Source organism: Alosa sapidissima, chromosome 3, assembly GCF_018492685.1.
Source record: "Alosa sapidissima isolate fAloSap1 chromosome 3, fAloSap1.pri, whole genome shotgun sequence".
NCBI classification, from domain to species: Eukaryota; Metazoa; Chordata; class Actinopteri; order Clupeiformes; family Clupeidae; genus Alosa; species Alosa sapidissima.
The window spans coordinates 40,460,631-40,477,162 of NC_055959.1; the positions used below are offsets into that span (position 1 = coordinate 40,460,631).

General features: G+C 40.5%; 1 long non-coding RNA gene across 1 annotated transcript; it reads right to left on the minus strand.

Moving 5' to 3' along the window:
* Nucleotides 1-13,619: 13,619 nt before the first annotated feature.
* LOC121705517 lies at nucleotides 13,620-14,227 on the minus strand. Its single transcript, XR_006030825.1, has 3 exons — nucleotides 13,987-14,227; nucleotides 13,814-13,925; nucleotides 13,620-13,647 (listed from the first exon to the last, which is right to left on the minus strand). It is a non-coding gene; the product is annotated as an uncharacterized LOC121705517 (long non-coding RNA).
* Between the last annotated feature and the right edge of the window lie 2,305 nt (nucleotides 14,228-16,532).

Consider the following 16,532-nt stretch of genomic DNA (forward strand, 5'->3'; position numbering starts at 1 on the left):
TACACAAGTGTTGTAGGCTATATAAGTATATAAGTATAAGTTACTTATACTTACTACACAATTGTTGTAGGCTATATAAGTATATAAGTATAAGTTACTTATACTTACTACACAATTGTTGTAGGCTATATAAGTATATAAGTATAAGTTACTTACTACACAATTGTTGTAGGCTATATAAGTATATAAGTATAAGTTACTTATACTTACTACACAATTGTTGTAGGCTATATAAATATATAAGTATAAGTTACTTACTACACAAGTGTTGTAGGCTATATAAGTATATAAGTATAAGTTACTTACTACACAAGTGTTGTAGGCTATATAAGTATATAAGTATAGTTACTTATACTTACTACACAATTGTTGTAGGCTATATAAGTATATAAGTATAAGTTACTTATACTTACTACACGATTGTTGTAGGCTATATAAGTATATAAGTATAAGTTACTTATACTTACTACACAACTGTTGTAGGCTATATAAGTATATAAGTATAAGTTACTTACTACACAATTGTTGTAGGCTATATAAGTATATAAGTATAAGTTACTTACTACACAATTGTTGTAGGCTATATAAGTATATAAGTATAAGTTACTTATACTTACTACACAAGTGTTGTAGGCTATATAAGTATATAAGTATAAGTTACTTATACTTACTACACAATTGTTGTAGGCTATATAAGTATATAAGTATAAGATACTTACTACACAATTGTTGTAGGCTATATAAGTATATAAGTATAAGTTACTTATACTTACTACACGATTGTTGTAGGCTATATAAGTATATAAGTATAAGTTACTTATACTTACTACACAACTGTTGTAGGCTATATAAGTATATAAGTATAAGTTACTTACTACACAATTGTTGTAGGCTATATAAGTATAAGTTACTTACTACACAATTGTTGTAGGCTATATAAGTATATAAGTATAAGTTACTTATACTTACTACACAATTGTTGTAGGCTATATAAGTATAAGTTACTTACTACACAATTGTTGTAGGCTATATAAGTATAAGTTACTTATACTTACTACACAATTGTTGTAGGCTATATAAGTATATAAGTATAAGTTACTTACTACACAATTGTTGTAGGCTATATAAGTATATAAGTATAAGTTACTTATACTTACTACACAAGTGTTGTAGGCTATATAAGTATATAAGTATAAGTTACTTATACTTACTACACAATTGTTGTAGGCTATATAAGTATATAAGTATACGTTACTTATACTTACTACACAATTGTTGTAGGCTATATAAGTATATAAGTATAAGTTACTTACTACACAAGTGTTGTAGGCTATATAAGTATATAAATATAAGTTACTTATACTTACTACACAAGTGTTGTAGGCTATATAAGTATATAAGTATAAGTTACTTACTACACAATTGTTGTAGGCTATATAAGTATATAAGTATAAGTTACTTACTACACAAGTGTTGTAGGCTATATAAGTATATAAGTATATAAGTATAAGTTACTTATACTTACTACACAAGTGTTGTAGGCTATATCAGTATATAAGTATAAGTTACTTACTACACAAGTGTTGTAGGCTATAAGTATATAAGTATAAGTTACTTATACTTACTACACAAGTGTTGTAGGCTATATAAGTATATAAGTATAAGTTACTTACTACACAAGTGTTGTAGGCTATATAAGTATATAAGTATATAAGTATAAGTTACTTATACTTACTACACAATTGTTGTAGGCTAATTGTTGTAAGTATATAAGTATATAAGTATATAAGTTGTAAGTATATAAGTATAAGTTACTTACTACACAAGTGTTGTAGGCTATATAAGTATATAAGTATATAAGTATATAAGTATAAGTTACTTACTACACAAGTGTTGTAGGCTATATAAGTATATAAGTATATAAGTATAAGTTACTTACTACACAAGTGTTGTAGGCTATATAAGTATATAAGTATAAGTTACTTACTACACGATTGCTATATAAGTATAGTGAGGGAAGGGCGCAAGGCCCTATTGTTTTTGTTTATTTATTATTATTTTTCACTATTATTATTGTTATTCTACTTTTTTGGTTTCCTGTTTTTGAGGTGGTTAACATGGTCGAAAACTCTTGAAATTTGCCACACACGTCAGGTGTCACGCATCGCAGTTAGGTACAAGAGCTTGACCCCGGGCGTGGCCCAGGGACTCGCTAGCGCCCCCTTAGGTGACTGATCCCGTGGTTGGCAAATATTTTGAGGTGGTTAACATAATCGAAAAGTCTTGAAATTTGTCACACACATCAGGTGTCACACAAAGCAGCTAGGTAAAAAAGCTTGGCACTGGGTGTGGCCCAGAGACTCGCTTACGCCCCCTTAGATGACTGATCCCGTGGTGGGCATATTCTTTCAGCTACAAACAACAAATTTGGTAGGTGTCAGTATCTCCCCAAGATGAACAACTTTCATATGTACAATGCATTAGCCACGCCCAACAGGAAGTGAGGTATTTGGTATTTTGTGCAGACTAATATGTGATGAAATATGTGATTAATCATGATGCCAAAAGAGGTGCTTCCCATGGGTGAAAACGCATGAAATGTGGCACACACATGAAGTGATACAGTGAATAGACAGGGATAAAAGCTTGGCATCGGGCGTTGCCCAGGAACTCCATAGCGCCCCCTTACGTCACTGTGACTTGTGGTTGGCATATAGTTTTAGATACACACACCAAATTTAGTGGGTGTATGTAACTCCCAGAAACAAACAACTTTTGTATTAACATGCCATTAGCCACGCCCACAGGAAGTGAGGTAATTGAGATTTTGTGCGTTGTGGACATGATCTATTTTAACGTACTCCTCCTAGACGGTTGATCCGATTTAAGCTTTTTTTGATATGTTGTAATTTGACGAAATGGCGAAACTATTAATTTTAATACCCTTCTTCATAAACAATAAATGTGTCTTAATTCACTATGCATGGCTTGAAATGTTTTACATTTCACAGGTTATTGAATACCATGGTAATGACAATATTCACAAGCCCATAATCCATATTTCGCATAGCGCCACCCACTGGCAACAAAAAGAATGACAAGAACACTGATGCCACATGATAGATTTGAATGTACTCCTCCTAGACGGTTTGTCAGATTCATGTGAAATTTGGCAAATATGATGGCAAGATGACGCTGATGTTAAATTGTGAAGGGATTTTTGATATGTTGTAATATGTTATGATTATAATATCTTGCACATAAACAGGAAATGTGTCATTAAGTCAAAGTGCATTGAATGAACAGTCTGAAACTTCTCAGGTTCATAGATATTATGATTATGAGAATAATCAGAAACCCTATTGGCCTGTCTGGCATAGCGCCACCACCTGGCCAAACAGGAAATGTGTCAGAATGGGCAATGTCTTAACTGATTTATTTGAAACCTAGTAGGTATACAATATTGGAAATCATTATTGTGATGATGTGCACATGTGTCATTCAGATGGCTAGCATAGCGCCACCATCTGGCCAAGCATGAAATGTGCCAGAAATGCTTTGCTTTGTTCTATGCTTTGAATGAATGGTCTGAAACTTAACAGGTTAATAGATATTATGATGATATCCAGACACCCAATGGGCCTGCATGGCATAGTGCCACCACCCGGCCAAGCAGGACATGTGCCAGAAATTGTTAATGCCTCAACTTATTAATATGAAGCTTGGTAGGCATAAAATATTGGAAATCATTATTGTGATGATATTCACATGTGTAATTCAGATGCTAAGCATAGCGCCACCATCTGGCCAAGCATGAAATGTGCCAGAAATGTTCTATACTTTTAATGAATGGTCTGAAACTTAACAGGTTAATAGATATTATGATTATGATGATATCCAGACACCTAATGGGCCTGCCTGGCATAGTGCCACCACCTGGCCAAGTGAGAAATGTGCCAGAAATGGGCAATGCCTTAACTGTTTGATCTCAAACTTTATAAAATATTGGATATCAATATTCTGATGATATTCACTTGTGTAATTCCCATGCCTAGCATTGCGCCACCATCTGGACAAGCAGGAAGTGTGTCAGAAATGTTCTATGCTTTGAATGAATGGTCTGAAACTTCTCAGGTTAATAAATATTATGATTATGATGACATCCAGACACCCAATGGGCCTGCCTGGCATAGCGCCCCCACCTGGCCAAGCAAGAAAATGTGCCAGAAAATAACATGCAACAACAAATAGCACACGCATCAAATATGTACATTACACAAACGCACCGCGTCGGTGCTTTGTTGGATTCCGAAATGTCACGGGTTGCGGACCGGAGGTGCTCGGGCCCGCCATTGCCGCTTGCGGCTATATTTATACTTATACTTACTATACAATTGTTGTACTGTAGGCTATATCAAGTAGGCACATAGCAAAAAAGGTTATGGATAGCTTCCTTTGAATATAGCTATCCATAGATTAAATGTTATAAAGCTATCCATAGATGAAATGCTATAAAGCTATCCATATATTAAACGTTATCCATTAAATGTTATAAAGCTATAGAAGTCAAAGTGAAAGTGACGTGACTCGCTGAGTAGACATTGCAAGCAGGCTTTGTCGCGTGCAGCAAAAAAACAGGGACTTTGACGATGAACAGACACATGAAGCAGGCTTGCCATGGCAGAAAGGATGATAGTCAGCCTTCAATGTCCTCTTTTGTCACTTCTCCAAGCTGAGGGTGAGGCCTTGAGTTTTGCTGCAGGGACATAAGGTAATTTTACGTTGTAAGTGGCTTACTGTACGTTTCTTCATTTGGATCCATTTGCGATTCCATTCTGAATAAACAAACAACGTAGTTTACATGCTTCGTCCTTCATTGCATTATTCATTAAGATAATTCTAAACATACTTCTGTAGTTCAAACAACTCGGAATTGTGGTTGAGAACGTCAGTTATAATGGTCCACGACGTATTAAAAAATGTCGGGTTAAAATCAGGCTAGTGCTCATAATTACAGTTAAAGTGTCGGGTTAAAATCGGGCTAGTGTTCATAATTACAGTTAAAGTGTCGGGTTACAATCGGGCTAGTGCTCATAATTACAGTTAAAGTGTAAGGTTAAAATCGGGCTAGTGCTCATAATTACAGTTAAAGTGTCGGGTTACAATCGGGCTAGTGCTCATAATTACAGTTAAAGTGTCGGGTTACAATCAGGCTAGTGCTCATAATTACAGTTAAAGTGTCGGGCCGGGCTCAGGGCACAACGTGCACGGGCTCGGGTAGGGTCGGGCTTGATTTTTTGGCCCCGATCTACGTAAGCTCTGGTCTGGTGCAGTTTTTATTGAAGAGCCGGAGACTGAGTGACAAGTACTACTCATACTTGTTGAACAGTGGAATGTGGCTACAGGGCATTATAAAACTTCTTACACAGCGCTGAAATGGCGTAGGCCTATTTAGCTGTCTAAATTTGAAACATCATGCTGGGGGAGAAATCATCGGACATCCATTATTTTGTTATTCAGCACCCCTGGACATACATGATTTTGTTATTCAGCACCCCTGGTCAAAAACATGTTCCCGCGCGCCTGCAGCAATACATCTTTTCTAATGCCAGACAGGTCGGGTATCATAGCAACCTATGTGCAGGCCACGCCCCTCGCCTGGAACTCAGCGGATGGGTGGAGAGAGAGAGCGAGAGGGGAAAGATGGGAGGAGAGGAGAGGGGGAATAAATGACATGAGAAGTTAGAGGAGGGAGGAGTGGAGAGGGGGAATAAATGACATGAGAAGTTAGAGGAGGGAGGAGAGGAGAGGGGGAATAAATTACATGAGAAGTTAGAGGAGGAGGGAGGAGTGGAGAGGGGGAATAAATGACATGAGAAGTAAGAGGAGGAGGGAGGAGAGGAGAGGGGGAATAAATGACATGAGAAGTAAGAGGAGAGGGGTAAAACTTGGGTTAACTTTGTCTTGAATGAACCAGCTTAACTCACTGATATCAGGTTCACTTAAAAACCACACATGGGCCTATAGACTATATCTATTTTAAAAACCACACATGGGCCTATAGACTATATCTATTTTAAAAACCACACATGGGCCTTTAGACTATATCGGAACGTCACATATTACCAACAGTCACATATGTCCAACCTCTTACGTGTATGTGTCACTTAATATTAATTTCTATACAAACCAAGACAACGGATTCCTAAAGAAACGCAAGCACCCACACCATAAGTTTATCTAAATTCGCTATGTACCAAACATTACATTTTACCGTGACTCGAAGAGCTGAGACTCAACAGTCTTGTAAGGCTGCGTGTACAAATATGCTTGGAGCTCCAGTGGACTTTTGAATTGCGACGAGAATTAACCGTTGATGTGCCGTGAGAAAGGTTGGGAATAAGCACCCACCAGCCCAGCACTAAACTCTGAGCATGGTAAACAAAATCGGATATTTCAGGCAGTAAATGCTCCCGGTAAGAACCAAACTAGATTTGGTTCAAATCTACACATCTATGGCTACTGAAAAATGTAAGGTTCATTTAGCAAATGTTATAAACCACACATAGGCCTATAGACTATATCTATTTTGAAAACCACACATAGGCCTATAGACTATATCTATTTTAGTTGACTGCTGTACCATTGATTACTATTATGAGTTCTGTTCATCATTGGGTGGTAGGTAAAATTACTGCAATTAAATGGTGGTTATTAAATGGTGCTTATTAAATGGTGCTTATTAAATGGTGGTTATTAAATGGTGCTTATTAAATGTTGGTTATTAAATGGTGGTTATTAAATGGTGCTTATTAAATGGTGCTTATTAAATGTTGGTTATTAAATGGTGGTTATTAAATGGTGCTTATTAAATGGTGGTTATTAAATGTTGCTTATTAAATGGTGGCTATTAAATGGTGCTTATTAAATGGTGGTTATTAAATGGTGGTTATTAAATGTTGTCCCCAATGAATTGTTTGACAGTAAGTGTGTGCGCTCACCCCACTACAGGGCAGTGGCAATACACACTGTAACATTGTCAGTGTCAGAGGGTTAGTCAACCAAGTATTAAGAATAAAAGTATGAGACTTTATCCAAAGAAGTCATTAGAATAGGCTGGTTAAGTTATAAGTAAGGCTCCACGTTAAACAGTCCATAATTGCCAATATTATTGTAGCCTAACTTAGGGCATTTAATATTACCAATATTGAAAGGGAGAAGTATTTATAGTATAAGTATATATACTCTTTTGATCCCGTGAGGGAAATTTGGTCTCTGCATTTATCCCAATCCGTGAATTGGCCTACTGGTTAGTTCTTCAGACTTATAACCGGAGGGTTGCTGGTTTGAACCCCGACCAGTAGGCACGGCTGAAGTGCCCTTGAGCAAGGCACCTAACCCCTCACTGCTCCCCGAGCGCCGCTGTTGTTGCAGGCAGCTCACTGCGCCGGGATTAGTGTGTGTTTCACCTCACTGTGTGTTCGCTGTGTGCTGAGTGTGTTTCACTAATTCACGGATTGGGATAAATGCAAAGACCAAATTTCCCTCACGGGATTAAAAGAGTATATATACTTATACTTACTTATATGTAACACTATGTGTCTGTTATTAAGAATGTCTGTATGTGTGTCTGTGTGTGTGTGTGTGAGAGAGTGAGAGTCTGCACACGCACACACACACACAGGGCAGCAGCACGCGTGCACACACACGCACAGGGCAGCAGCACGCGTGCACACAAACACGCACACACACACACAGGCCAGCAGCACGCGTGCACACACACACACACACACACACACAGGCCAGCAGCCTGCAACTCTACCCACAAGTATGTACTGTATAGCCAACACACAGCACTGTTACAAGTCACACACACACACACACACACACACGTCTCTCTTTCACACTATTTTTTGGTCCCCCATTTTAAATATCTCTCTCATCTCTTTGTGTGCAGCCAAACATGAACACCTGATTCAGTCTGATGGACATAAACATTCCTAATATCCCAAACATGAACACCTGATTCAGTCTGATAGACATAAACATTCCTATTATCCCAAACATGAACACCTGATTCAGTCTGATAGACATAAACATTCCTAATATCTCAAATATGAACACCTGATTCAGTCTGATAGTGCCCCCATCAACACCATACGATGCACACATGCCCCCATCAACACCATACGATGCACACATGCCCCCAACCCACCATACGATGCACACATGCCCCATCAACAGCATACGATGCACACATGCCCCTATCAACACCATACTAGGCTAGTGACAATGGCCCCACATTTTTGAGATACCCCTACCGGAGGTAGAACTAAACCCAACAATGTTTTTCCTCATCTCTAAGGTCTCCCATATATGAAATGGATTCTTGGCTAAAAATATTTTACTGCTAAGATTGTTAAATTAACAGAAATTGTTATACACCCCAAAACCAAAAAAGGACTAAAATATAGCCTGTCCGTATTGGAGTTAAGGCATATAAACTAGTGCAGATCAATCACACAAGCTCTGAGAACTTTGAAACTTGGCATGTGTATAGTCAGGAAGTTGCTTTACCTACTAGAAAAGACTGGATGTGAATATCTTGATGTATGGAATAAATAGACATGTAAACATACACCTAAAATAAGCGGACTAAAATTAATATCTATGCAGAAGTTTTCATTTACTTTAGCTGCTTTACCAGGGATTATCATAGAAACACATGATGGCTTGTTGGAAAGGTGGGGTTGTACTGAATCCAACAATACCAAATATGTAAATATAGTATGACAAGTTAGGGTGTTCTGTCACTCAATGTATGAGGTGTCCAAAATGAAACACTGGCAAAATACAGTCTCAAGTCCAAATCACATTATCAGTGGTGAGAAGAATGTTGACACATTCATTGTTACGGCAAGGTAAGTGCTGCTCTAAATTTACATTTAATAATGATACATTTCATATGAAACACAGATCCAATTGAATCAGGTTAAAATTGGAATGGAACACCTTTATTAAAATATTTACATTCATTTGAATTTTGTTTTGGTCAAGTCATTACTGAATAATGGAAAATAATATTGTTAGCTTTTGTTTGTCCAGACCAGCAGTGGACATTAGAGCCTACACTGCTTACTTCACCCCTAAGTAGCTAAACAGTTACAGTAGTTGTAGAAACTACTTTCCCTATCTAAGAAAGTACTTAGCCCTCTGACTAATGTTGCATGTGTAATTCAACTTGATTTGCATTTCAATGAAAATTCAGAATTTTTTTCCTTTTCACTAGTCTCTTGAATTGTAGAGAATGTCTTACAGACATTGGATCCAAAGCTTGTGGGAAACATTTTGAAAAGGGCAAGAAAAAAGATCCCTATGTATGTCCAAAACCCCACAGTAGAAGGCCTCCAACGCATACAGTACTTACCCTTGCTCAGCAGAGAGAGAGATGGTGATGTCCATAAAACTCTGGCTCTATATACAGATTATATTTCTTCCAAAATCAAAGTTTCATATCATGTAGAGTGAACTACTGCAGTAAGACAAAAATCAGTGAGCAGCAGCAAGTTGCAAATGTTGAGAGTGAGAGCACATCTGCACCAAGAAGGCTGAGTAGGGATGATACAACATCATTTCCAATACAGAGAGATTGTTTCATTTGTAGGAAGGCCAGCTCTAAACCAGAACCTCTGACAGCAATTTCAACTGGAACAGTCGCAAGTACCAGAGACAAGGTCCTTTGGGCAGCTTCTCAAAGGCTTGATGAAGATGTACCTGTACATCTTCAAATTCTTTCATGCCCAGATCTCTTTGCATGATACCAAATACCATAAAATGCCTTGCACCAGACATGTGGACTCGAGTCACATGACTTGGACTCGAGTCAGACTCGAGTCATGATTTTAATGACTTCAGACTTGACTTGATAAAATTCGGCATGACTTGCGACTCGACTTGGACTTGAATACTATTCACTCGAGACTTGACTCGGACTTTGCCTCTTTGACTTGTGACGACTTGACATGTCTCGAGTCAAAAACTAAATTTCCTGATCGTGGACCAGTCACCCCAGAGATGCTTTCCCTCCGCGACTAAAAAAAAAAAAATAGCGGAGACGAGCGGCCAGTCCAGAGCACAGTTCAGTGCTGCCGCTACCCCCACATGCGTTACGCACTGTGTGTAGGGCACCAAGAGACAGAGAAACGACCAACATTTAGCTAATAACTAGTAGCTTTACTGCAAACTGATTTGCACTCTTGTTAGAGAACGTTTACAATGTCAAAATGCACCAACAGCATGTTACATAAAGATGATACTTTTCGAGTCCTCTCCATTAAGATCCAACTTGAATTTATGCTAGCCTACTCCATTTAATTGAGAACCCCATCTAAGCACGCACGAGAGGGAGAAAAAACGAGTGGCAGGTTCCAGCTGGCTTGTCATTGTTGATGATGATTGATATTTTCTTTTAAATATAAGAAACGTATAAAAGGAAATCATGAAGGCAACAAATACGAGATTAGGGGAAATTGCGGATTTATCCGGTTCTCACTACTGTTAAAAACTGAGATCCAGGTCACTATGACATAGGCTGCACTCACTGTGATTTGGAAAGTGGACAAGAATATGAAGAGTTGTCTTTGCCTTTGTTTAATGGAAATGGTGAGTCCTGAAGTAGGCCTATTCAATAATTTGTTTACATGAAGCACATTGATATGCCGATTGAAACGCATTCCACTCAGCTAGCTAGGTGGCTACTGGCTACCAGGCTCATAATTCACATTTAATTGCAAACAGAAAATGTCAAGCAAGCATCATGTCATACATGCATCTATTTCCAAAGGAATGAAAGCTGTTTGTGCCAACTTAATATAATGCTTATCATTGTTAATATTGTGCTATTCATGTGGCACAAACAATGTTTGAGTTTGTGGACTAGCCATAGGAATGGAGCTGGTAAAAAAGAGCATTATGAGAATGTGTGGACAGTGGCACACAATGGGCTTAAAGTGACAGTGCACCATTTACAAATGAGATAAACAGCATCACATGTGTAGTATTTCTTAAGAAATGAATACTTTAAAACAAAATTACTGTGTCATTATTATCTTTTAAATAATATAAAAGTGTTGACCTTGGCTTCCCTTATGAGTCGCCACTGGCAGACAGCCTAATAAATTGTTTGCAGGCAAATCTGTGGCCTAGCGCAGTGAAATGCCATCAGTCAAATTATTACTCATCCTTACAGTGGGCTCCGAAATTTGGAAAAACAATATTTTTATTTGTCATGTAGCTATCCGTTTTGTACAGATTACTCAGGTATGCACATGTGTATATTGTATGCGCATGCATATATCGTAAAAGATTTCAAGACAGAAACATTGAACATATTTTAATCTGTATTTATAAAAAAAAATCTGTGGATTAGATGGAAGTGTTAAAATTATGATCGATAGTCTAATAATGCCATTATTAAGTGAAGAGTACCTGATGACTTGTTCAGGACTTGAAAAAGATTGGGACTTGGACTTGGACTCGACTTGGCTTTGATGAGACTTGGACTTGGACTCGACTTGCCCTTCTCTGTATTTACTTGGGACTTGACTTGGACTTGAGTGCTAAGACTTGGGACTTACTTGTGACTTGCCAAACAGTGACTTGGTCCCACCTCTGCCTTGCACACTACATCTCTAAATGAAATATAGCAACAAAGCCTTTATTAAGCTCACTGAAGACATTGATAAAACAGTATTGTCCAAAGGTAGGAAAGTGAGGACTCTCAACTCTTTGACTGATAGCTATGAGAACATACTAAAGACCATTGCTGAGCATGAAGGTGTGTCAACACAAGAAATATAGATTAAGGACAGTGGTGTCTACATCCCAACTGTTCTTACTTGAGTTGCTGAACATGGAATTGTTGATGCAGCCATCGACAACTTTTACCAAAAAGAAGACACCCTGGATGGGAAGTGTACAACTCATGCTATGATGTCTGTTGTGTTCTGAAGAGGCCAAGTCTCCACAGCAGATAAATGCCTAGCACAGGTTCCTTCAGGTTCAGAGGTCCCTCACCACCTTAAACACGTTTGATATGAATGGATGGAGATAAACTTGTATACAGGTACTGTGGCATCACCACATAAGTTTATGATTATATTTATTTTGTATGCATGGTAATTATGAAATGTTTACTAGCATAAAAGGACAATTCTTATGCATTACCTGGATCTCTGTAGCGCACCACTGTGACGGTCATTTAAACTGATCAACGTGACTTTGTTTATGTGGTTGGGCTAGATCAGCTGACGAGGACGACCTGTCAAACCCCGTCAGCTGACTAGGAATGTTTTGTCAGGAGAATGACGCGCCAATTTGAAGAGAATAAAATGCGAGGAAGTGCGCTAACCAGGAGCTTGAAATTTACGCAGGGAGCCTACGAGAGACCTGTTACAATTCAGCAGATTTCGAATTCGATTTTACAGCTAGGCCATTTGTTACAAGAAGGTCTACAACTGCAACAGATTCAGTAACATCTTTATTGAAGTCATTGTACCTTGGTGATGACGAGAATGACTATGTTGAAAATAATGCACATGAGGATAATGGTGTGGCTGATGGGTAAAATGGAGATGATCACGATGGTGATGATGAGGATAATGCTGTTGACGATGATGAGGATGATGATATTGCTGATTTTGATGATGATGATGATATTTGTTAAGGATGATGATGTTGTGGAAGCTGTGGAGACAATTACACAAACTGTACAAACAGAGGTTGATGAATTAACCAGTAGTGTTACTGTCCTAAAACAACAAATGAGCAAACTGGAGAAGGACTTTAGAGATTCTGCTACAAGTGCTGTAAATAGAGAGGCAAGTTTCAGGCAATATGTTGAGGAAACCTTGGCTGATTTGGGAAATGTGTTAATGTCCAGCCTAGAAAAAATGGATAGAGAGGTTTATAATGGCCTCTTACGTAGAGATAAACACTGGAAAAAGCAGTTGAACAAGCTAAGGCTGACTGGCACTCCTCTAATACAGAAAACAGTACCCACAAATCTCAGTCCAGTAGTTCCCTCTATCAACACTAGTCTGTCTGGTGCATCTCCTTTCTACTCCAAGCCTCCTGTTAAACTAGAGTTTCCAACGTTTGGCCCCGCTAGTGAGTCATCTGATGTCTTGCACTTTATCGAGCATTGCGAAAACTTTCTAGAAGTGCGACTCCTCTCCAATCATGAGCTGTTAGGTGCTCTCTCAGCAGTTTTAAAAGGACCGGCACTTAGTTGGTGGAAGGCTACAAAACACCAGATCCATGATTGGGCCTCATTCAAGGACACATTTATGGCAGCCTTTCTGTCTACAGATTATCTGAGCGAAGTGGAGGAGAAACTGAGGACGACAGTACAGAGACCTGATCAATGCCTCAGAGACTTTGCATATGATTATCAGGCTTTATGTCTGAAATGGAAGCAGGATATGCCTGAGGAAGAGATAGTCAGGCGCACCTTGAATAATATTAACCCTAGAGTGGCTGGTTGTCTCCGTGGAGCGGTATCAACTGTGACACAGCTTGTGAAAGTTGGCTCTATGGTAGAGAAGGACTGTGCCGGAGCAGAGTATTGGCAGAAGGTGCAAGCGAGTTCTGAAAAGCAAGGAAAAAAAGCATCAGAGAAAAAAATCCATTGCAGTGCAGCAGAGCTTAGTGTGGTGCAACATCAGGTCTACAATAAAGAACAACAGGGTCTCCTGTTAGTGTCTATTACCATCAGAGGAAGGCAGGGGGAGGCTGTATTGGACACTGGCAGTACCTTCACATTGATGAAGAAGAGTCTGTGGAGGCAGGTGACGTCAGCAGAGGAAGTTTTTCTTCCGGCAGAAAGGCAGAGATTCGTCATGGCGGATGGAACCGTTCACCAAGCCCTGGGGAAGAAAACAATATGTCTAGTGGGCTGTCGAAGTCCATGTAATGGAAGATCGTCACCTGGCGTTTCCTGTGATCCTAGGTCTAGACTTCCTCGCTATGACTGGTGTCATCCTCAACCTGGCCCAAAACATTTACGGACTGAAAACCAATAGAGGCTACACCTATTATGGCTTCAAACCACCGCGAGGCCACTCTAGTGAAAGTAATCAAGACACACTCACCTCATCACAGGGTGTTCTTCTCTACTATGCTTTGCCTCCAGCGGAATTACCTCCTTGCTGGGTGTCCACTTCCACGGCGGAGTCGGTGACCAATGTGGAAAAGCATGCCATCTTCATCCAGGATGAAGTCCCGGTCAGGTCCAAGGCCTACCGGGTGTCTCCCCTGAAAAAGAGAGTAATTGAGGAGCATGTAGAGAAGATGCTAAAAGACAACATTATAGAACCCTCTCAGTCAGCCTGGTCATCCCCTGTGGTCCTGGTGAATAAACCAGAGGGGTCCTACAGGTTCTGTGTGGACTACAGAAGAGTAAATGCAAAGACCTTGCCTGATGCATATCCAATGCCCATAATTCACGACATCCTTGAATCACTGGAAGGCGCCTCCTGGTTCAGTTCATTGGATTTGCAGTCCGGGTACTGGCAGGTGACCATGACCAAAGACTTTGTTACATCTCTTGGCCTATTCCAATTCAAGGCTATGCCTTTTGGACTTCATAATGCTGCAGCCACATTCCAATGGCTAATGGAAAGGGTCTTGGGAGAGTTGAGAGGAAAGATATGTTTTGTTTACATAGACGACATAATCGTATACTTTCATTCCTGACAGCAACATCAGCAAGACCTGGCAGCAGTTTTTCAGAAACTACAGGCCGCCATGCACAGTCTGAACATGAAGAAGTGCCATTTCTTCAAGCAGGAGTTAAAGTTCCTGGGGCACATTGTCTCAGATCGAGGCGTGGAGGTGGACCCAGCTAAGACGCAGGCCGTGTCGGACTTTCCAGTGCCACAGGATGTGAAGGCCTTACAGCGTTTCCTGGGACTGGCTGGCTGGTACCACAAATTCATTCACCATTTTGCAGACCTGCCATCCCCTCTTAACAATCACTGGAAAGGAGTGGATTGGACCTGGACCCATGAGTGTCAGGCCAGTTTTGAGGCCTTGAAGGAGGCCTTGAAGAATCCTCCCGTGCTTGCCCAGGCCAATCCACCAGGTACTCACTGACGCCAGTGACGTGGGTCTCGGGGCCATCTTGTCCCAAAACACACCCGAGGGGGAGAAAGTGATCTCTAACGCCTCTCTGAGGTCCGGAACGAAACTATTCTACCTCGGAAAAGGAGTGCCTGGCTGTGGTTTGGGCCGTGGAGAAGCGGCGACATTACCTGGAGGGTGTGGAGTTTACCGTTTTTACTGATCACGCTGCTCTGTCATGGGTATTCAACTGCCCGAAGACCTCTTCCAGGCTGACCCGGTGGATCCTCCGGCTGCAGCAGTTCAGCTTCAAGGTGCAGTATCACAAGGGATGCCTTAATGCTGCTCCTGACGCCCATGAACCGCTCTCAATTCAGCCATCACCACTCTGAGCTACCTACTACCTTGGCTGAGATTGCCCAGGAACAGGAGAAGGACCAAAGGGTGACTGAGTGGCGATCGGACAATTCTCAGGTATCCTCCCAGAACCACATCAGCTTCGTCATGCATCAGGGGGTGCTGTATCGGAGAATTCCCTTATCGGCTTAAGGGGAGATGTGCCAATTGGTTGTTCCCAAATCGCTGGTCCCAGAGTTCCTGTGGTACTTCCATGACAATCCACTGGGGGGACATCTTGGACGGTTAAAGACTCTGCTACGGATCCTAGAGGTACCCTGGTGGCCAAGTGTCCGAAAAGACGTCTGGGAACACACAAAAAAAGTGTCAAACCTGTCAGCAATATAAGGCTGATAACAACAAGCCATCAGGGCTACTCCAGAGCATCGAAATCACTGCCTCAGGGGAGATGTTGGGAGTGGACTTTATGGGTCCTTTCCCAAGAAGCAAAAAGGCCAACTCTTACCTGCTGGTGGTAGTCGATTACTACTCGAAGTGGGTGGAAATGTTTCCCTTGAGAGATGGAAAAACACCTCGTCTCGTCAAGATTCTCAGGGAAGAAATATTCACCCGTTGGGGAGTGCCGCAATACCTGGTGTCGGACAGAGGACCTCAGTTTACCTCCACCCTTTTAACTGGCCTCTGCAAGACCTGGGGGGTAGTACAAAAGCTAACCACCAGTTACCACCCACAACCCAACCTCACAGAACGCTTCAATCAGACCATAAAGACCATGATTGCATCCTTTGTAGGTCAGCATCACAACACCTGGGACCAGTGGCTGACAGAGTTCCGCTTTGCCCTTAATACAGCCCATCAGGAGACCACTGGGTGGACTCCTGCAGAGCTAGCCCAGGGCAGAAACCTCAAGGGTCCACTAGAGAGGCTCATCTGTCACCCACCATCTCCCGCTCAGCATGCAGCATATAATCTGGTGGAAAGACAACAGAGGATGACAGAGGAGGTTAGGCAAAGAGTAGGAGTGCACCAGGCTAGACAAGCTAAGTACTACAATT